We start from the raw sequence: 7,744 nt of genomic DNA on the forward strand, positions 1-7,744 counted from the left end.
TATAGTAGCAAAGATATGGTATGACTGTCCCCTGCTTGTTCTCTGATAGCTCTGGGTGCTTTCACTGTCTTTGACATTTTTCTCACGAGTTCAGAGTTTTCTGTGATGTCATTTCTCACACAGATGCACACACACACACACACACACACAAACCAAAATTAACCCTTAACTTCAGGTTCTCATTTGTAGTACCTAAAGATACTACCGTCCTGGAGTTAAGAATTTAAAAGAATTCTTAGGAACACACAAGACGATTTTCACGTTAATTTCCCTGAACTGTTTTCAAGTGCTTAGTTTCATTTCACTTTTTAAAAAGATTTTATTTATTTATTCATGAGACAGACAGAGAGAGAGAGAGAGAGAGAGAGAGAGAGAGAGAGACATAGGCATGGAGAAGCGGGCTCCATGCAGGGAGCCTGATGTGGGACTCAATCCCAGGACTCCAGGATCACTCCTTGAGCTGGAAGGCAGACGCTTAACCACTGAGCCACCCTGGTGTCCCCTTAGTTTCATTTCAAATGGCACTGTTGCTTTTCTTTTATGCATTTATTAACCATAAAAAATGAAAACCCCAGCTTCCTTCTATGAAGCATATTGTGAAAGAACAGTCCTTCACTTCCAATGACTCTTCCAATTCTTTCTGTGCTGCTGTTTTCTACCTGCTGCTTCCCTTGGCTCCTAGGTCTCCCTAATATCAAGAATATTTTGATATTTTAAGATAGTGGTAAAAGCTTCCTTTAATAAAAATATAACAATAATGTTTGTTCAGTTTCTACAGCTTTCATAATCCATGATTTCTAAGATGTATTTTTAATTTTTGTGAAGCACAGGCAAACAGTAACTTTACCATTAGAAATATGTTGAAAGTTAAAGGATTTACACTATTATTTAAATCCAGTTCTTAGTTAGCATTAATACTATTGCCTTGTTCTTATTATCTTCTTTTATGACCTCTTTTTCAGAGGACGGAATAGGATTGATGTTTTACAAAACCTTGAAATTCTCAGAAACGTCTTATTTTTTTAATCAGATAATCTATCACTAGTATAATTTTCATCCTTTACAGGCTTCTCATTTCATACAAATTATTTACATTTAATTCAATTAAGTTTATGATCTTCTCCAAATTATGACAAACATAGACAGCACTTAGTATTTTTCTTAATAAAAACTGCTTAGCCTGTTCTTCAAAGAATTAACTGAGATAGTCAGTTTATGGAACTGATGCATACAAAATGATTTTCCTGGCTAGTACTGGATGCTTGGGACAGTTAGTTCCCAAACATTTTAGCACACCAAGGTTACATATGCGATTCCTTAAAGTGGCCTCTAATGTTTCCATAACCTGATAAAATGCTATTAATCTTTTGTGGCCACTTAAAAAAAAGTACTCTGTGTGCTAAAGGCGAGTTCAGAAATTCAAAGCAATTTTATGTGAAGTAATATTATCCTTACAGCAACATAAATTAATTCTTCAATAAAAGTGTTGGTCAGTCCTGTGAGGGAAATAAAACATAATTGTTTATGCTTCGTAAGTCTAAAAGTAAAAATCCCACTCATTGCTTATGTTTTTGTGATTTACATTATCTGGTACAGTGACAGCCATACATTAACTTCTCCGATGTCTGATAGTATTTAGGAGAAATCTAGAATGACCTCAGGATGATCTCTCTAGGTCCCGCTGCCTGACTCTAAATTCTATTTAATAACAGTTCGTGAAATCAGCACATCTCCTTAGAGCTCTCCCGTGGGTTGCAAGTGATCAAACAGACAAAACCATAATGACAGGGCAGTGAGATAGGTTTAACAGAAGGAAAATTCTAAAGACATGCAGAATGACTATAGGACTGCACACCAGGAAGGCCATATCTTTTATTAAAATCATCACAAACAAAAGTATCACAATTTTATTAGCTTTACATTTCATTACATGGCATATCCCCAAAATATTAAATAGAACAAAAATATCTATGCAATTTTTGGATGAAGAGTATCCTTTGCATTTTTAATTCCTGTGTTTTCATTCAGACATTTATCTGTCTGTAAAACATTTGCTCAACATGCTTCCTGATCTAGGCTTCTTGGCCATGGGACTGACATGTTCCCTGTCATGTAAAATTTGGTAGTTTGTAACGTCTGTGCACATTTCAAGTGTATCTTGCCTTGTCTATAGCAAGAGCCAGTCTGCGTATGTTGGATATACATCCAGCTGCGGCTTCCTGGAGGTCCTGGTCAGAAGACCCAATCATACCCAGCAGTAGCTGTCACATGTAAAAGAGGAGGGCGGAGAGGGAAACAAAGTATAAAACCATTAATCTCAAGGCATAAAGTTAGGCTTTGAAAACAATTTTTAATATTAAATGTTTTTAAAAGTCACCAAAAAAAAAAAAAAAAAAACAAAGAAAAGAAAAGAAAAAAGGACAAGAAATGCCATTTAGGCAAATGCAAATATAAATGGTACTTAACCAGACCGAGATTTCTCATGAAATGCTTACCATTTTATTTCCTGAAGCTGAGATAGACCTATTTCTCCCACCTTTCTTTGGTCATCTAACTGCTATGGAGTCTGCTTTGAAATTTGTCTTGCATTCTTTCTGACTTTTCTGCCTCTAGGCCAAGCCAACAGCACACCATGCCTCGGCTATTAGTACAACCTCTTAGATATGATTTCTCTGCATTCCAACCCACTTGATCATGTTACAACTTAATTATGTCAATCCCCTAACTGCATTGACTCCCAGTGCTAAATAACTACAGCTTGGGACAGTTAGTTAACTAACGAGTTAAACAGTCTGTTAACTCATCCTTTAAAGGATTTTTGTGCTTTGGCCTCAGTTTACCTTTCTAGCCACTTATCTTTCTCCTGCTCTATCCTGTACTCCAAGGTCACACACTTCTCCACTTCTTTTGCCCTGATTGATGCCATCCTTCTTCCTAAAAGGCCCTCTCATTCTCTTCTCTGAATTTCTAAATTTTACCTATCTTTCATGACCCAGTTAACTTTTCCACAAAGCCTCCACTGATTTTCATCAAATAAGATGCTATCTTTGCTTTATCAGAACTATCATAGCAGTTTACTCAAATGCCTATTACTATCCTTATATCATCCCTTTTATTTTTTTTAAGTTTTGTTTTTTATGTATTTAAGTAATCTCTACACCCAATGTGGGATTCAAACCTACAACCCCGAGATCAAGAGTTGCATGCTCTTCCAACTGAGCCAGACACGTGCCCCTATGTCTTTCCTATTAAATAGATATGTAGATTAATGCTTTCTGTCCTTTAGATTATAAACTCTAAAACTTATAATACTGTATCATGCCTAATACACCAAAAAATGACATAAAAAATGTAGACACCAAAAACTGACAAAGAAATTAATTAGAACTTTAAAAAAGTCTATCAGTTATGAATCAGATGAGTAGTTCTGACAAAGGATTTGAAAATTTAATTCGAGTCATCTATTTTCTACACAGTAGTATTTGGGTACAAATGTTGATGACAGAAAAGATGTGATAAGCAAAGAGATATTGTAAAGATAAATGTGAAATACCTTAAATATGACAGGCTTAGGGATTGGACTTTTATTCTGTAGGCAATAAAAAGAAGTTATTTAAACAGTTTAATCAGCAGAGTGACATGATCACATTTGTATTTTAGAAAGACAAATTTCATGACACCATGCAGAATATGGATTATAGAAAAGAAAGGGAAGGATCCTGAAGTCCTTCAGGGCAAAATGAATTCAAGGGACATTTGGGGGTTAAGCTTGTGTTGAACACAAATGGCCCAAGGATATCTGGTTATCCAAAAAGAAGAAAATAAAGATGGTAATCTTTCATCATACATAAACATTATGTCCAGGTGAATTAATGATTGAAATAAAAATGAAAAATATAAAACATTTGGAAAGTTGGAGTTGAGAAAACCCTGATAAAATTGAGGTACTGAAGGATGTCTGGCAACTCAGATCCTCGACCTCCTCATTGTCCATGGAATTGTCCTCCACTTCCAGGGTCACATCCTGGTCCTTATTTTTCATCATGTTCAACAGTCCCACCAGTGCTTCTTGGGCATCTCTATATTAGGCAATCTCAGAACTATCTCGAACCTAATATATTACAGATAAAATTTCTATTTTTTTTCCTATCTAAACCTGGGTCCCCCATCCCCAGTATTCTCCTATATCAGTGACGATATCACCACTTAGTTGCTCAAGCCAGAAATCTCCTCACCTCACACTCCCACCTCATCTCCCCTGCTTCTATCCAACAATTATATCTTTGTGATTCAACTGCCTACACTTATTCCAAAGTCATTTGCTTCTCTCTATTGCCATTGTCATCACCCCTGTAAAGCCTACAGCACTTTTCCACTGTCCTTGCACCCTCTCTTGCCTGGCCCCCAGTCAATCATTCATACTGTATCCAGAGTAATGTCCTAAATTGTGAAGTTCACTGACAAGGGGCAAAATTCTAGAGAAGCAAAGGGAATAAGACATGATCAGTCTTCTAAGAGTCAAGAGAAAGAAATACCGTCTTCTGAATAAGGGAAACAGAGCTGTTTGGGGGAGCTCCTGACTTGAGAGTTTTGCATTGTTAAAGTAATTAAACAGGAGGCCATTAGATAAAGTGTCTCTAAAGATTTGGTGGCCTATGTAAGCAAACCAAAACCTAATCCAGAATCAACACACTTGAATCTAAGAATATGAAACCTGAGGCCAACCAATCACAAATAGGCTTTCCCAAATAAGGCAAGAGCTTATGCTATAGCCAATCAAATAATTTCCTTGCTTTGCTTCTGTATCTTGTTAAAAACTTTCCCCTAGCTCCTGGAGTGCTCCTAACCACTTTCAGTTTGGCACTGCCTGGTTTAAATCATGCCTCAGTTTATCTTTTTAATAACATTACTAGTGTTTTTCTCCAGCATCATCCGATCACTGAGGTGTAAGATGGAGGAAATAGGTTATAGCACTGCAACTCATTTGAATAGTCATACAGTCTGAGCTGACTGAAAGGACAAACAGAAGGCTACTCATAGGGATGCCTGGGTGGCTCAGTGGTTTAGCATCTGCCTTTGGCTCAGGGCATGATCCTGGGATCTAAGATTGAGTCCCGCATTGGGCTCCCGGCAAGGAACCTGCTTGTGTCTCTGCCTCCTCTCTTTTTGTCTTAAAAAAAAAAAAAAAAGAAGCCTACTTATAATCTGGGAGGATGACCCGTAAGAATTAGGAAGGTAGGAAGGCAGATCTCTGTGAAGTGAGAAAACAGTGAGATGGAAGCTCAGGAAGTTGAAAAATAGGACATTAGAGTTTGAGAATGGATTATGTGGAGTTTAAGATTTTATAGATAAACTTGTATTGCTTATTGACAGGGTCCAGGAAGTGACCATGGGAACATACATCAATATAAGATTGTTAGGCAGTTTTATACATATGTGCACATGCATACACACACACACCTCTATGAACACATTTATTTAATTTATATTCTTATTCTCTCTGCAAAAAGAGCAAATAGTACTCTATGAACATTATTGAAAAATAATGAGAAGGAAGAACAGAGTAGCCAGCTCTCCTTGGTTACTATAACACATGGCTTAGGTGTCTCGGTATTATAACTCCCACTTAAATCCCTTTTCTAGCTTGCAACTTTTAACTCTTGATCAACAATTCAATATTTTTATCAATTTATTTATTTTCTTGTACCTCATTTTATTATCATATGAAAGCTGCTAAAGCAGACACAGCTATATGAGGCTTCGGCTACTTCTTCTAAATATATACTCAACACAGACTTTCATCCACCACTCTCTTTTCACACACACACATTTTAGTTGTCCACCCCCATCCCTATAGCCTTCTATCACTCTTGAGTATTGAGTATTAGCTATAAATGTGGAGATTTTGCTCCTGTATGTCGTTACAGAATCAATAAACAAGAGCAGTCCCAGTCTGGATGCCAAGGGAGCCTGATATTGATACTTCTCTATTCTTAAGTGGACCTATTTTTTCTTTCAATTTCTGCTTTCCAAACTTTAAATTGGTTCTTTAATCAAAACAAAACATTCCAATCATTTCTTTGGTAAATTATATAATCCCTTGAGGATTTTAACAAGTTAACAATTTCCCTTTACATAATGTGTTTTCTCCCTCCATCCCCTAAGTAGATGACTCAAAAGAATTCATGAATTCCCTCATTGATTCCATTATTTTATAAATACAGCATTAAACTGTTCCAACAGCTTATTTATTTATTACTATATTATTTTTTTATTATAGCCATGTCATTATAATGAATAATGTCAGTTACCTGTAGACTTTTCTGGGCCCTCAATGAGAGAGGGCCTGATGCTACATTAAAATCTTGATTTCCACAAGAAAATGGGATGGATAATAAACTACCGTCCAACTTCCCTATATATATGAAGAGTTGTTTAGGAAGTTGAAGGAACATAGATTGCCAGCTCCATCAAGCCCAGCTAATGCCTATCTCACAAGGCCAGCCTGCCTTGCTTTTGCTTTGGTCCTTGGTCTCTCCTCCAGTAGACTCTGTTGTTGATAGTTTTTAAGTCTAGGAAGAGATGTAATAGATTTCTAGCTGTGAACACAGACTATCTGAGCAGAAACTAGACAATTGCCTTATGCATTTTAGCTGCTTTCTAGAAAAGGCAAACAGTCATCAAAAAGGTGGGTTTTGAAGTCATAGCTCCTTGGATTTGTATCTTGACTCTTCTACTTACTGGGTAGGTTACTATTGAATCTGTAAACCCTATAATCTCATAAGTTTAAGGGGATCACCTGCCTCTGAGGCTTCTTGAGAAGATGAGTAAGATAATAGAGACCTTTAAAAAGTGTTGAATGTGCGCCGGTATTCACAGCTTCTTCCTGTCTTTACATTTTTTATCTTCCCCTGCTCTCTTCCTATTTTGTCTGTTTCCTGAACCTTGTAAGGACCCAAGCATGCAGTGTGAGAGGAAAAACTAGAGAAACTCAGGCAGGGAGAACTCATACCAGAAAGGGCAGAGGATTCTTTGTGGGAGAGAAAGAAACAACAAATGGGGAAGGAAAGGAGGAAAGTGGAGAGAGGGAAGAGCTTCCACCCTGTTTTGAATAGAGAGTTTGGAAAGGTTTGAATGGGGGGGGTGTGTTATTTTAGGAGCAACTTTAGGGTGAGACAGATGTGCTGAGTATAAAAAAAGATAAGAGGATTTTAAAGAAGTTTAACAGTGTACAATTGTGCTGTTTTTCAAGAGGGAAACTAGAATTAAAATTACTTTCAATTGCTACCTAGTTGCCAGGCTTTTGTGTCTGACTGCATTTCCATGTCAGGACTGGACCACAAGGCAGCTTGGCTTCACAGGTTATGCATTTGAATCACATAAACCCATGCTTAGTACAAAGTAAGAGCTCCATAAGTGGTATTCATTATCATGGTGATTATTTTGCCAGTTCTGAAGTCTGGTTCTGGCTTCTATTCCCTGGAGTCCAGCCCTGGTTAGTTTGGGAGGAATGAGGAAGCAGGAATCTTGGCCCTAAGGTCAGGCTAGCCCTGTCAGCACTTGCTGCAGTCCCCACCTCATCTCTGGTTGACCCCTATGGGCACCAGTGGCCCAGGCTTCACTTGGTATCAGCTGTTGCTACCAGGCCTTGCATGGCTCCCTTGGAAAGCAGTGTCTTGGCTGGATGCCTGCCCAAACTGAACCTGCATTTTGCTCCTATGCCCTCAGAACTTGTTGCTCTGTG

General features: G+C 37.7%; 1 long non-coding RNA gene across 1 annotated transcript; it reads right to left on the reverse strand.

Moving 5' to 3' along the window:
• Positions 1–1,848: 1,848 nt before the first annotated feature.
• On the reverse strand, positions 1,849–5,175 carry LOC119879034. The gene is made up of 2 exons (XR_005387290.1): positions 3,554–5,175; positions 1,849–2,261 (listed from the first exon to the last, which is right to left on the reverse strand). It is a non-coding gene; the product is annotated as an uncharacterized LOC119879034 (long non-coding RNA).
• Positions 5,176–7,744: the final 2,569 nt, after the last annotated feature.

The sequence above is a fragment of the Canis lupus genome, unplaced genomic scaffold, assembly GCF_011100685.1.
Source record: "Canis lupus familiaris isolate Mischka breed German Shepherd unplaced genomic scaffold, alternate assembly UU_Cfam_GSD_1.0 chrUn_S2215H2415, whole genome shotgun sequence".
NCBI lineage: Eukaryota > Metazoa > Chordata > Mammalia > Carnivora > Canidae > Canis > Canis lupus.